Source organism: Crassostrea angulata, chromosome 1, assembly GCF_025612915.1.
Source record: "Crassostrea angulata isolate pt1a10 chromosome 1, ASM2561291v2, whole genome shotgun sequence".
In the NCBI taxonomy this organism is placed as follows: Eukaryota; Metazoa; Mollusca; class Bivalvia; order Ostreida; family Ostreidae; genus Magallana; species Magallana angulata.
In genome coordinates this window covers 7,797,811-7,811,291 of record NC_069111.1, presented here as the reverse complement: position 1 = coordinate 7,811,291, position 13,481 = coordinate 7,797,811, and the positions used below count along the sequence as shown (strand labels likewise).

Sequence of the window (13,481 nt, the reverse complement as noted above, 5' to 3'; positions counted from 1 at the left end):
GCGAGTTACAGAGCTTACAGTTCTTTGCTATGTAAATATAGCTTTTGTTTCCATTTTATATGTTGAAGTGAAAATTCCAGTTTTAGATATAAATGAATGACATTGTGTTAAACGTTAGGAACTGTTAATTTACACTAAAATGATTTAAAATAGACAAATCAGTTTGAAAAAGATATTTTACTGGTATATTTAATCTAGGTAAACAAAAACAGGGCACGTGCCATGTTTACATGACAAAGAATTGTGAGCCTTGTATCTTGCTCATGACCCTACGTCTATATTTCAAATTAACATGATCATTAGAAATACATTCCTAAATCATTGTAAATAATAAAAAGATATAAAACTGAATTTAACCAAAACCTAGACCATGTCGCTTTAATGTCAATTTGTTGACCATCCTGTCTTTGTGTGAACTCTATGTATTGTAACAAACTATACTTCGATCCGCTCCTACACTGTGATCACAGATGCACTCTATTTACTTTTACATAAAATTGCAAATAAAAAACTTGTATACATAAAGTATCAAATCTGTAAAGTGAACAACATGTTAATGCTCGTTTTTGAAAATTCAAGTCATTTAAAGTCTAATATATTTGATATGGGTAACTCATATCTATTTCTGTTTAGGCAGTGGTCATATTTCTTCCGGTGGTCCTTTCTCATAAAGTCTAACATGTCGAAAAAGGTCCCTGTGTCGTTTTTATTCTTAAAAATAGTCCAATTATTCTACAACTTGGGGGTCATTATTGTACGTCGAAAAATGATGACCCGCTCATTCTCCGATGGGGTCATTGTTTTTCTTTGAACCGGTCTCAATGAGAACTGCTTTTTGCTTGGCAGTAAGGTCATTCTTACCGTATATCCGTATCCATCCTTCATTAAACATTCCACTAGGATGGGGATGTTTGTTACTGGACTTGTTATTTGATAAACTCCACTCGCTGATGTATAGCTCGAGACACAGTGGCAGTGAGAGCAACCTACAAACATACGATTTAACATCTTTATACTATAAACGTAATTATAGTGGTGAGTTGAAACATTGATGAATTTCGTGCCGAGAAAATATGACGTGTTAATTTTGACGAACTATCAATATTCAAAAGAAAAAGTATCGACTATATAGATTTCAGAATTGTTGACCTTTCATATGTCAATTAAAGATAAGGTCGGCACACATTCGCCATAAAAAAATTCTTAATTCATTCATCCATGTCATAAAATTAAAATCCGAGATCTAGATTAGCTACATTAAACGTCACGGCGCAGGTTAGTTCATGGAAGAGGACGGGAGATCTGCACAACATTATTTGTATTTGACTTGACTCTAACCATTATGAAACAATCATTTGAAACAAAGATATCCTACATGAAAAACCATGTTCCCAAAGACCGTAATACTACAGTTTAATACAGTGCACATTACCTGAATATGACCCGGATGTCGTTGTCTGAACTGTCACACCGGAAGTTAAGCTGGTTGTCTCCGATGCATTCATCAGTTGTAGAAAACCCATCACAAGTGTACAAGTCGTGTGAAAGCTGAAATGTATGGTATTTTGAGTATTTGTTTGCAAAGTTAAATTTAGATTTAGATAAGATATACGATAGACCAGTAACTAAAATTTGACTACATGTACTTATATTGCTGAACACTTGAGAGGTTTTCAAAGTATATATACTACTAAATTCAGGTTCTTAAACAAATAAATTTTGACTGCAATACTTAGTTTATAAAATAAATCGTGCTCTAACGAAGAAAAATACCTTCATAAAGTGCCGACAAGGAGCAGAAATGTCTAGAGAAGGCTTAGGATTTGGACTGTCATTTGTAAGACAAATCGACGTTGCATAGATCGAACCGGGTACAATTATTTTCTAAGATACACTCTTGAGAACAATTCGCCATCTCGCGTCCTCCAAACATCTGAAATTCCTTAAAGACATGGTTGTTTATGTCGTAGTTCACGAGACCTTTGTTAACAAATTTGGTATTGCTGAGGAAGGCAAATGCATAAACACTTAATCATAGGACCAACAGCATAAATCTTTGAATCGTCGCCATTTTCAACCACGTATCACAAAGTAATACGTTTTTGATCAACATTCGACAGTTTTTTAGTAGTCAAAGTATCCCGGGGAACTAAAATTTATCATAGTTTGGGTTCACAACGGAATCGCTAATATTGATTGCATAATAGAAACAATTGATGTGATGAAAACTCTGAGGAATACATGTGTTTATGCATCAATTTAATAAAAGGTACTTTTTTCTTTGAAGTTATAATCATGCTTGGTCAGAGGAAACCTTTATCAAAAGTTCAAAATGTAAATTTATTTTTCGAAAACCTACAAACAGTTTGCTTCTTGAAGTTTTAGAAATACCATTTAATTTTATACTTTTTGTAACACATACAGAGAAAATGAACGTGCTATCTCTCTCTCTCTCTCTCTCTCTCTCTCTCTCTCTCTCTCTCTCAGTAAATATTGTTATAGTCTGACGATTTTATCCTGAATGTCCAGTTATCCAAAAGTTCAAAAGTTTGTCGGTTCATTTGTTTGAGGGTTTATATATATTAATTCAAAAGGTTCAGTTGCCAGAAAATCCATATCGTGTAAATTCCTGAAGTTTGAAACCAAAATATACTGACTAGAAGGTAGTACTTTATTCAGTTTTTGCGGGCAAACTGTGGATTGCTATTTTTAGCTTATGTCTAACCCCTGATATGGAAACTCGAATTATTTTCCCCATATTCATAGAGAACAAATTTTAAAACTTCTAGGCCTAGCATGAATTTGAAGTTAATAGACCTTCTATTATTATGTTATGCTGTAATGTGTTATGTACAAATTCCATTAGGAAAAGAGGAAGAAGTTTTAAATATAAAAATGTCCTAGTTTGTAATTGAAGTATTATATCATGTGAAAATGTAACGTAATTGGTACAAATTTGATGATTTTCTATCTTATATATGTTTTTAATTTTTTAGCAAATACTTATTCATTAGTTGCCAGTGGTATTTTTTTACGTATAACATTGACTTAATTGAATTTGACTTCGTTCAAACTGTAAAATCTACGCTGTATTAAACTGCAACACTGCTTTTAATTGCTTTAATATCGAGATTTCATAATTATGTAGTGAATCACAAAATCTAAAGAAAACATTTTAAATGGTCAATATGAAAAAAATGACAATAACAAGCTGTCATCCATCTCAAAAATCCATAAAACGAAATACGAATTCGAAGAAGAGCAACACGGACCTCTAAAAATATAGAAGTAGAATCAGGTGCCTACGAGGAGTGAGCATTCTCTGCTGACCGGTGTAAAATGGTCAATGTCTAAAAATCTTTTGTATCCAAACTGCATACAGTCTTTCAATATACCGCGAAAGATTTTTTTATCATTTAAAATTCCGAGAATTTTTTCATTACAGTCATTTTGGACATCGTATGTGATCATTTTGATTGATTTACACGGACTGGTACAATTAAAATTATTTTTTTTATAAGGAAAACACATTTTCGTGTTACTTAAAGTTTAGGGTTTTTTATTGCAATTTCATGCATCAATTTTGATTGATCAACATAGAATGGTATATTATAAATAAATATTTTATACAGAAAAACATAATGTGTTTTCCTCAAAATTCAGAGAAATCTTTTAATGCAACTCCCTGTCACAATTTAGATTGATTTACACGGAATTTTACATTATGAAATGAATGAATATTTTATACAGAAAACATGTTTTCGTTTTACTTTAAATTCAGAGAACTCTTTTAATGCAACTCCCTGTCACAATTTAGATTGATTTACACGGAATGGTACATTATGAAATGAATAATTTATACCAAAACTATTGTTTTACTTAAACTTCAAAGATGTTTTAATTGCATCCTCTAGCAACAATTTTGATTATTTCACGGAAAAGTACACAGGTAAAAATTAAGAAAAAATTCATTGCAATTCTCTGCATCTTTTTGATTTACATTGAATGGACTTCGTTTGTTAAATTCATCATCCTTCACCAATTGTGGTTCAGTTTGATTAATTTTCACGAACTAGTACAAATTTAAATTGATATTTTATATATTAGATGTTTACAGGCAATCAAACGTAGCTGTGCTAATTAGTCACCCCTAACACTGCCCGACATTCCAGTTATGATTCGATTGGATGGACAACACAGGCTCATCCTGTCATCATGACTTGAATTTTAATGACATTTAACATAATGACATCAACCATAACGAACCGTAAATAATGAACCGGAACCGGAAAAGAATGACGACGATTACATTTCTTAATTTTAATATTGTAAATGCAAGCGATTTAGATTCCAAGAAATCAAAGAATACATCCTTTGATTCATATTCGTAAGATTTTGCAATGTTACATTTTGCGCTGATCTTAACGAGAAAAATAATATAACACAAAATTTAAATATAACTTATGATCGTAAAAAACGTCCCAACATGTATCATGATAAAAATGAATAATACACGAGTAAAGAAGACCTTAGCGATACTGATAATCTACCATAATATTTCATTATAAATACCAAATTAGATACAGTTTAAATGTTTGCTTCCTTATATCACCTCTTTCTTTAAAGTTATATGACACTATTCATAGAGGACTTTTTCTAATACGATAAAAAGATAGTCGAGGACCATATATCAGCTATATAAGTGAAACTGGCATTAAGTCATATATGTATTTTTAATTAATAAATATTCTTTAATTTATCTATGTACTCTATACAGTATCGTATGAGTCAGCTGTTGTTATAGTGTTGATCAAGTTACAAGGGCTCTGTACCTTACATACTATTAAGACTCATTAGTGCGTAACTAACTTATATAATACAATTATTTTGGTAATTCTCATTGATAGTAAAAAATTCACTTGACATTCTGTCTTTGGGCAATGAGTATTTACCTCAAACTGACCTTGCATGGTCGTCATGATCGTCTGCCTTGGATGATTATCCAGAGAACTTAGGAAATCTGGTCATCCGAGTTAGGTGATGTGCTACATTTACTAATTATTTCAAATATAATTGTCTAATCGGGTGATTAAATGAGTATTATGGACATCAATGTACAATAAACATGTGACTATAAAGACCCATGTCAAGTGATATCGACCGAAGACACAGAAAAGTGATATCGACCTCAAAGGTTCAGTCTATATCGCTCCGATTAATATCACTTGGTATGGGTCCTTTTAACCACATAGCGACCTAAAAATGATACAATAATTAAAACAAACTATTTAGTTTACATTTATTGCGGTTCAAAGTCACGGTCGCTGTTATATTAAAATTGTTTTTTAAAATGACGTCACATTTTTTCCTTATGAAATACTTAACTAAAAACGGAGAAAGGCTCAACTTAGAACTGGTTTATAGTCATAAAATTTCAGATTTGACAACTTTGAAATGTGATTTATTCAATTCTGTAAAAATCTCAAAATGTGCTTAAATGCCATAACCACCCTTTTCTCAAGACCGCACTCATATCCTTTTTGCTTACAACAGGGGTCATTTTTCTTCATGTTTAACATTTATTATACATTATTCTACAGCTGGGGGTCATTACTCACTACGTCGAAAAATGACCCCAGGTCATTTTTCTATGGGGGTCATTATTCTTCTCTACACCGGCCAATGGAGAAGGTTGAAGATGTAACCTCTATTTAAAATGCAGTCTTACTACGATTTAAAAAATATTATGTAACCAACGTAGTTCTGTTAGCAAGGCTTTGGAACTGAACTCTGTTTTAGAGTTTTGACCTCCATTATGTTAACTTTTCATCCCCTATAAAAATGAGCTATCGCTCTCGTCTTTAGCCTCTTCCTGTATCTCTCCTAAAACATAAATTCTCTTCATATTCTACAAAAGGTTTAATATGCTTCACAATATTTTTCTACATGTTTTAACATTGTATATATTTTCTACATGAAAAGATAAAAAAAAATACACGTGAGAAACTTGTACCATTCTTACAAAACTTATGTGTCAATAGCTAATTTTTTTTATTTAAATAAACAAGAAAGAAATAAAAATGAAAACCACTTAACATATCTGAAATGTATGACGTTTTATTTAAAATCTTTGAAATCACCATTCCAAATGCATTGTTTGATTAAAAATATACTTTGATATCTATTAAAACGGGCTCTATTAAAGACTGAATACAGATCTTAACCAAGTATTAAAACTACAAATTTCAAATAACTGACGAACAAACTATTCAGATATTTAGGTCAGCATGTATAAATATAAAAAAAAAAAGTATACCGATGAATCCATAAAAAAAATGTAACGTCTTTCTTTTACGGTATTTTTCCGAGCTCTGCCGAAATCCGAGAGACTCGATCTTTGCATAAACTTTTGACTCTTTATGATTTCAGACCTTTTTTCTCTTGCCGTTGCTTCGAAATTTTGTTTTTGCGTGCTATTAAAAAGGTCCAAAGCATTTAAATCAATCAAATTTAAAATGTCAATGATGAATCTATAATGCATAAAATTAGCCAAGTTCTTTAATTTCTAGAACATAACAAAATAAGGTATAAAAAGCTTGAATATAATGAAACTTTAGAAAACCAACATAGTAACAAGCATTTTCAAATATTCGGATTACAACACTATAAATGTTATATATGACACACGTTATCCATGGTTTAAATAAATTTCCCTCAAGTCTGACTTATAAAGACGGTCAACAAGCGATAAGTTCTACAGATTGTTGTAATGCAACTTTCTTCTTGTCATCATTTTCACACTCGTTAGCTTGATACTTGTTTCGTTGCTGCAGTCCCATCCAAATGGATAGGTGGGGTCGTTATAAGGCATGGTCAGACCGCATGGAGTCCTGCAACAATCGTGCCACCACCCGCCGTACTTTGACATAGGACAATCGCAGCCATTGGGATTCAGGTCGTAAGCTCCGAAATAATAGCTTTCAATATTACTTAATACGTCACCTATTAATGAAAATTACTATCACAATAAGGAATATATATATTAAATAACTCATTGTCATCATTTAGACGAGAATGGATAAGAGTTGGCTATTTTTTTCAGTTTGTTACTTCACAACTCAGTTACGGATGATCCTTGCAACAATTCCAAAGAACAATTACTCTTTATATTTAAAGTTTGTATATACCATGATTCCCCAAATATGATACAATTAAAAACGAACTGTCTTTTGAATTTAAAAAAGGTAAAATTGAAAGAAACGTCTTTGCTTGAATATTTAAGAGAATTTTTACTTGCGTTTCCTGTCATCGTGCCGTAATGATAAAGACGATAATGAGCTGAGGCAGGGTATACGTTGACATTAGAATAGTCCACATATCGGAAACTGGAATCATTGTACTTCAATTCAATGTACAGACGGGAAATCCAATGGTAGGACAGATGATGAAAATATTCATTTCCTGTAATCACAGGAAAACGTGTGAATTTCAGAGAGAGAGAGAGAGAGTGTGTGGGGGGGGGGGGGTGTGGGTGGGTGTTTGTTTGTGTGCGAACGAAATCCGCATTACGACAAGAGATCTAGATCTAGTATTTTACAATTTTACAATAAAACTTTTATTATCTTATATTCGACATTGTGGTCATGTGGTATCATTCGATTTTAATCCGTAGTACCGTTACTAGCCGTTCTCAATCCGGAGTGTAACCTCAATAGGTTTTTTTTCAGGTGAGACTTTCAGTATGAGCTAGGTAATTTAAAAAATGTTGGTGACGGTGGTTAATAGTGATTAATAATATACCTAGCCACATTTCTGTGAATGGCGACCCAAACCCGTCCTGATACTCGGCATACGTCCGGTTGAAGTCAACAGATCCGTCATGTCGCTGGAGGATTACCTTCAGAAAAAGACAGATTGATGAGACACTAAAGATGATGAAAAAGAAAACAACAATCCAGAATGAAAAGAGTGAGTCAACTCATATACCCTGCAATACCATATTCCTTGACAACACTTTGCAAAGAGAATGAAAATGCATGTGTGAGAAAGTCCATTTATATCAGTTTTGCATTAGTTTGTATAAATAGTAAACTATTGTTATATTGTTCTATGTTGTTTGCAATGGGTTTTTTTTACAAGAGTGTTCGCTGCAAGGCTATTTTTAGCATAACTGGTTTACAAGTAATTAGTCGGAGAGTCGTGGCTCAATGTCGAGTGCGCGACCACGTTGCTGAGCGTGTCAGTGACAAAACTCACTTTCAAAAATTGAACAGAAAATTTCTTATAATATCGATCACCTGATCAATATTTTATTACCTGCGTAACTACCATATCATGTTGATTCATTCTGCGCAACGGGTTAAGGGTGCTCAGAGTTTGAGTCGTCAAATTTGGATCTTATAGTGTTTAATGCCATGAAGATCTAAAGATTAAGATTCTAAGTACTATTGATATAAAAATTAAAATCTTTATCAATTTATGGAATTGAGCTCATACAAAACGTAGACTTGCAGCAAAAGGGGATTTCCTTAAAATAACGTTTCAAAAAATATTCAAAAGCCACTGACTGAAAAAGAAAAAAACACCTCCTTCTAAGTTCTATAAAATACTAGTACAATAGGTGGTTTTTCATTATTGTGAATTTTTGCATTCTGAGTAAACGTTTTTAGATTAGTTAGGCTGATTCAAACAAATATATTATACAAATATTGACTGGGGTTGAGGGCAACGTTGATTATATTAGCCCCCGAGGGACGAAATATTGCCCGACGCGAAGCGGAGGGCAATATTTTCGTCCCAAGGGGGCTAATATAATCAACGTTGCTCGAAAACACAGTCAATATTTGTTTTGTTATATGAAGGAACAAACCAAAATTTAAGAAAGTAATTAAAAACAGATCGCCGTGAATTTCTCTACTCAACATAGAATTCACGAATTCAATATTGTGCAAAGTTTATTTCCAAAATATCCTCAGCATCAAACGGTCACTGGTGATATTCCGCCGCCCGTAAGAATTATTATACAGATGTTCTACCTGATTTAAATTCACAATAATTCGCAAATCCTTATATCCGTTATGATAGCATTGTGCGTCCGTTGTTTGCTTGCCTTGACTGGCTGTCTATAATGACGTCACCTTGTTTTGGAGTCGGGAAGAGTTATTTACGTCATCGTTTACGAATCAACAAACCAGAAGCGATTAATTGAAATAGAGGGAATATTCTCTAGGTATTATTCCTCGCCGGTCAATATTAAAAAAATATTGACCGGTCAATATTTTTCGGACGAGCTAATATTATAAATATTGACTATTCGTCTATATAGAGTAATATACATGTAGGGAGAATATACTGCTGAATATAACAAATATATATAAAGACCGCTCTCTGGCTTATTGACATCGCTATTTTGACGTACGAAATCGCACATTGTCTGTGCGTAGAGTCCGTGGCGCAGTGGGCTAGGTCATTCTCTTGATATATTCATCTATTTTGCTATCGGGTGTTCAAGACCCCGTGACATCGCATTATTTTTCTTCTTTTGCATTTTGAATTCATTTCGCCCTTTAATATATTTGGTTTAACAATAAAAATAACAATTATGAAATGTATACCAAATTTATTTTTAGTCAGGAAAACAAAATGTGAAACTTTTTGCACATTAATTTTTATGTTAAAATTAAACAGGTGAAAAGCTGTCAATGTGACCGGGTTTTCTTTTATGTGAACTGTATCCATAATCCATGTCAACCCGTATCCATTGAAATGGAGTACCCTATATGCAACATTTTGAAAAAAAATGACTAAGTTCAAAAGCTGGTATTTTTTTTCATAAATTAACGGAAATCAAAATCCTAGCAATATGCACACCTCTGATATATGTAAAATTGATCTGCAAAAGAACAACTTCCTATCCTGAGAACTGTAGGAGGAATTATCCGTACAATGAGGGTACCCTATATGCAATATTTTGCCAAAAAATGACTAAGTTCAAAAGCTGGTATTTTTTTCATAAATTGTCAGACATCAAAATTCTAGCAATATACACACCTCTGATATATGTTCAATTGATCTGCATAAGAACATTTTCCTATCTTGAGAACTGTAGGAGGAGTCATCCGTACAATGAGGGTACCCTATATGCAACATTTTGCCAAAAATGGGCAAGTTCAAAAGCTGGTATTTTTTTTATAAATTATCAGACATCAAAATCCTAGCAATATGCACACCTCTGATATATGTACAATTGATCTGCAAAAGAACAACTTCCTATCTTGAGAACTATAGGAGGAGTGATCCGTACAATGAGGGTACCCTTTTGGCAGCCGCCCGCCCGCCCGCCATTTTCACTATTTCATTAACCGGATTTTTCCGTTGGAAAACCCGGTTAAAAATACAATTGAACAAGCTTTGGGAAAAGAAATCATTAACGGGACTGATATGTATACATTCTTAATATCAATGTTTGCAGTTTTTCTCTTTGAGTATTAATTATATTTGTTTAATAAGTCAATTTACAATTATTGACATACACCAAAAAAATTAAATAAAATAACATTATAGGGTTGGCGTTTTTCATGAAATGTTACAATGTGTCAAATTATTGATTTCTTATTGGTGAAAAATATTCATTTTTTATTTATTTTCAGGAGCTAGAGAATTTCTTTTCTGAGCACTTTGGATGAACTCCAAACAGCACTCCTGCAGCTTTCCAGGTCACTGATCATGAAGGTTCGTCAGATGACGCGGACGACGATGGACCGGCTGATGACACTACTGATTTAGATTATGCTTTCTTGTCGGATTCAAATTCAGATGATGGAAATGGGGACGATGACGAAAATTAATATCAGAGAACCTCAACGTCCATTGAGAATGTACCTCTACCCCATAATGATCCTTATCTGTTCAAAATCAGATAGATAAAGATTCGTGGCTGCGGCTGTAAGAACAAGTGCGTTTCTATCTTCAGCGGTGATACCTTTTACTCGCACATCCTAAACATGAGAGAAGTGTCAACAGAACAAAAAGGCATGTACATCATGGGATCGCTTGTGGACATTTGCGAAGAAACGACAAAACGGGGGAAAAAGAATACGTTCAAGGCAGACTTTCATGTTTCCTGGGGAAAAGGTTTGCAGAAATACGTTAAACTTCCTGCTTGTCTATAATATAAGGAAGCATTTTCTTCATAACATCATCAACAATAAGAATACACATGGAGTAACACCACGCAAGCATAGAAACCTAGGAAAGAAACCTAGTCATTCGCTACAGTATGATATTAGAATAGCTGTACAGTTCATATCAAGCTATGCAGAAGACCTTGGGTTACCACAACCGGCTGCCCCAAGAGGAAAAGATGACACTCCTCCCATATACATTCCATCCGACAGAACAAAAAAGGAGGTCCACGAGAAATATGTTGAAAGCTGTCCAAACGACCGACATGTGCGGTATTCCACATTTTGCAACATGTGGAATCAGTGCTCCAGCATATTAGAATAGCCAAACCAAGGGACGATGTGTTGCCACGTGTGAAAAACTTCGAAAAAGTGTTTTAAATGCAGTTTCAGAGGAGGAAGAATTGGAAGCAGAAAGAAAGATGCAGGAACACATCACATACGCAAGCTGAAAGGAAAGTGTACAACGATTGTGTGAAAAGGTCTCGAGACACATCCATTCATATGACAGATTCGTCCATTACACTTTTGACTTCAGTCGGAATGTATGCATTTCTCATCATTCGCGGCAAATGGGCCCCCTGTACTTTCAGACACTTCGGAAAGTTCATATTTGGTGTCCGATCCAATGGAAAACCAAATTAACTGAACTTTCTAACAAACTAAGATGAAACTATCGGACCAGATAGAACCAGTGCATGGACCATATTTTGTGATTTTAATGTTAAACTGGGCCTTAGAAAACCACAATTCAGGCAAAATGGCATGCTATACACTGCTGTGGCCAAAATAAGAACCAGTATCTCATTGGATATTTCATGTGGTGAGTAATGACAAAGCAACACAACAGAATAGAGTTTAAGATGCAGATCCCTGGACACGCACGATGCCTCATCAATGGAGGATTTGCTCTTCTCAATAAGTTGTATAGGCAGTGTGATTGTGATAGCATAGGCCAACTTGAAGATGTTGTTAACAGATCTTCTACTACTAACACTGCTGTGCGATATCAAGCATGGCAATGGAGATCCTGGAAAGAGTATCTGGGACAGATTTTCCAACCAGTGAAGGGTATCCGCCAGTACCAACACTTTTCGTTCGATTCCTGCGAGCCAGGCATTATAACTAAGAAGACTTGTGATGAAATCGAGAAGGTCAGGGACTTCAGTTCAGAGAAAAAAGAAGACCGGATGTACTTTCCGGTGGTGGACTGTCTGAATCTAGGGTGCGTTATCTCTACTCGCATGTGAGATCTGCTTTCTAGGAGGAGACGTGCCCTTCTCCAGTTCAGTAATAAACTCACTGAACTGAAATTTTACTTTGATACATTTTGATGTAAACATTTTTTCAGGAGATGGTGGACTTTTATTGTGTAAATCTAACTTTTAATAATAGAATTCATATATTAATTACACCATTTACTTAAATTTGCATATGAATTAACAAATATGAAATAGCAGAACGATTTAATTAAAAACAATTTCCTATTCTTTCAATCTGATTAAAATCAGCTGTTCTGATACGCTACCGCTCTCGAACATCTGAAACAACCCGCTTAGAGGTCACGTCCGAACGATCTTTCGATAAGCCAATCAAATTGTGGCTAGCAGAACTCAGCCAGCAGATGATTTCCCATAAATCTGTGCGGTTATATTTACATTTATCCAAGATGGCTGCTCCATCTAAAGAGACACAAACTCCTAAAAAAACTTACAGTTTATGCAACATGTGCATTATTTGTGGGTTCTCGTTTATCCAGACAATTAAAGACTCGTTTGGAAAGGAGATCACTAAGAAATATTTCGATAGAAAGCTTAAGTTAACGGAAGAACGTAAGAAAATAATAAGCGATGCTATCGGTGTTGATACATACGATGTAGGTAACGACACGGGAGTATGTCAGAAATGTTTCCGTAGTGTTGAAAAACTTAGTAAACTTGAAAAGGAATCGACAGAACTCAAAGATAAGCTCAAACGATCAACCCAAGGGGTGAAGGAGAATTGTTTTCTCTCTCTTCCGTCACCTAAACGAGCAGATATGTGTAAAACTAAACGAATGCTCCGCAGTCCTGGGTTGCAACAACCTACCAAGAAATTGACCCCTCTGTTGCCCATAACCTGTATTCAGCCTATATGTATACAGACATTTGAAGATATCACCAAAGCCGAACAGCCAAAGGCAGCAGTTTCTGTACGCAGGTCACTGACAACATCGTTTACTGAAATCTTACATGGGGAAGTGGAGGTACGTCTCATTTTTATGTTGTAATAGTTATTAAATTATTACTTGGTGTTGAA

At 34.3% G+C, this 13,481-nt stretch overlaps 1 pseudogene; it reads right to left on the bottom strand.

The window, feature by feature from the left end:
* The window catches only part of LOC128177066 (uncharacterized), a 47,906-nt pseudogene that overhangs the window by 18,856 nt on the left and 15,569 nt on the right, over positions 1-13,481 (bottom strand).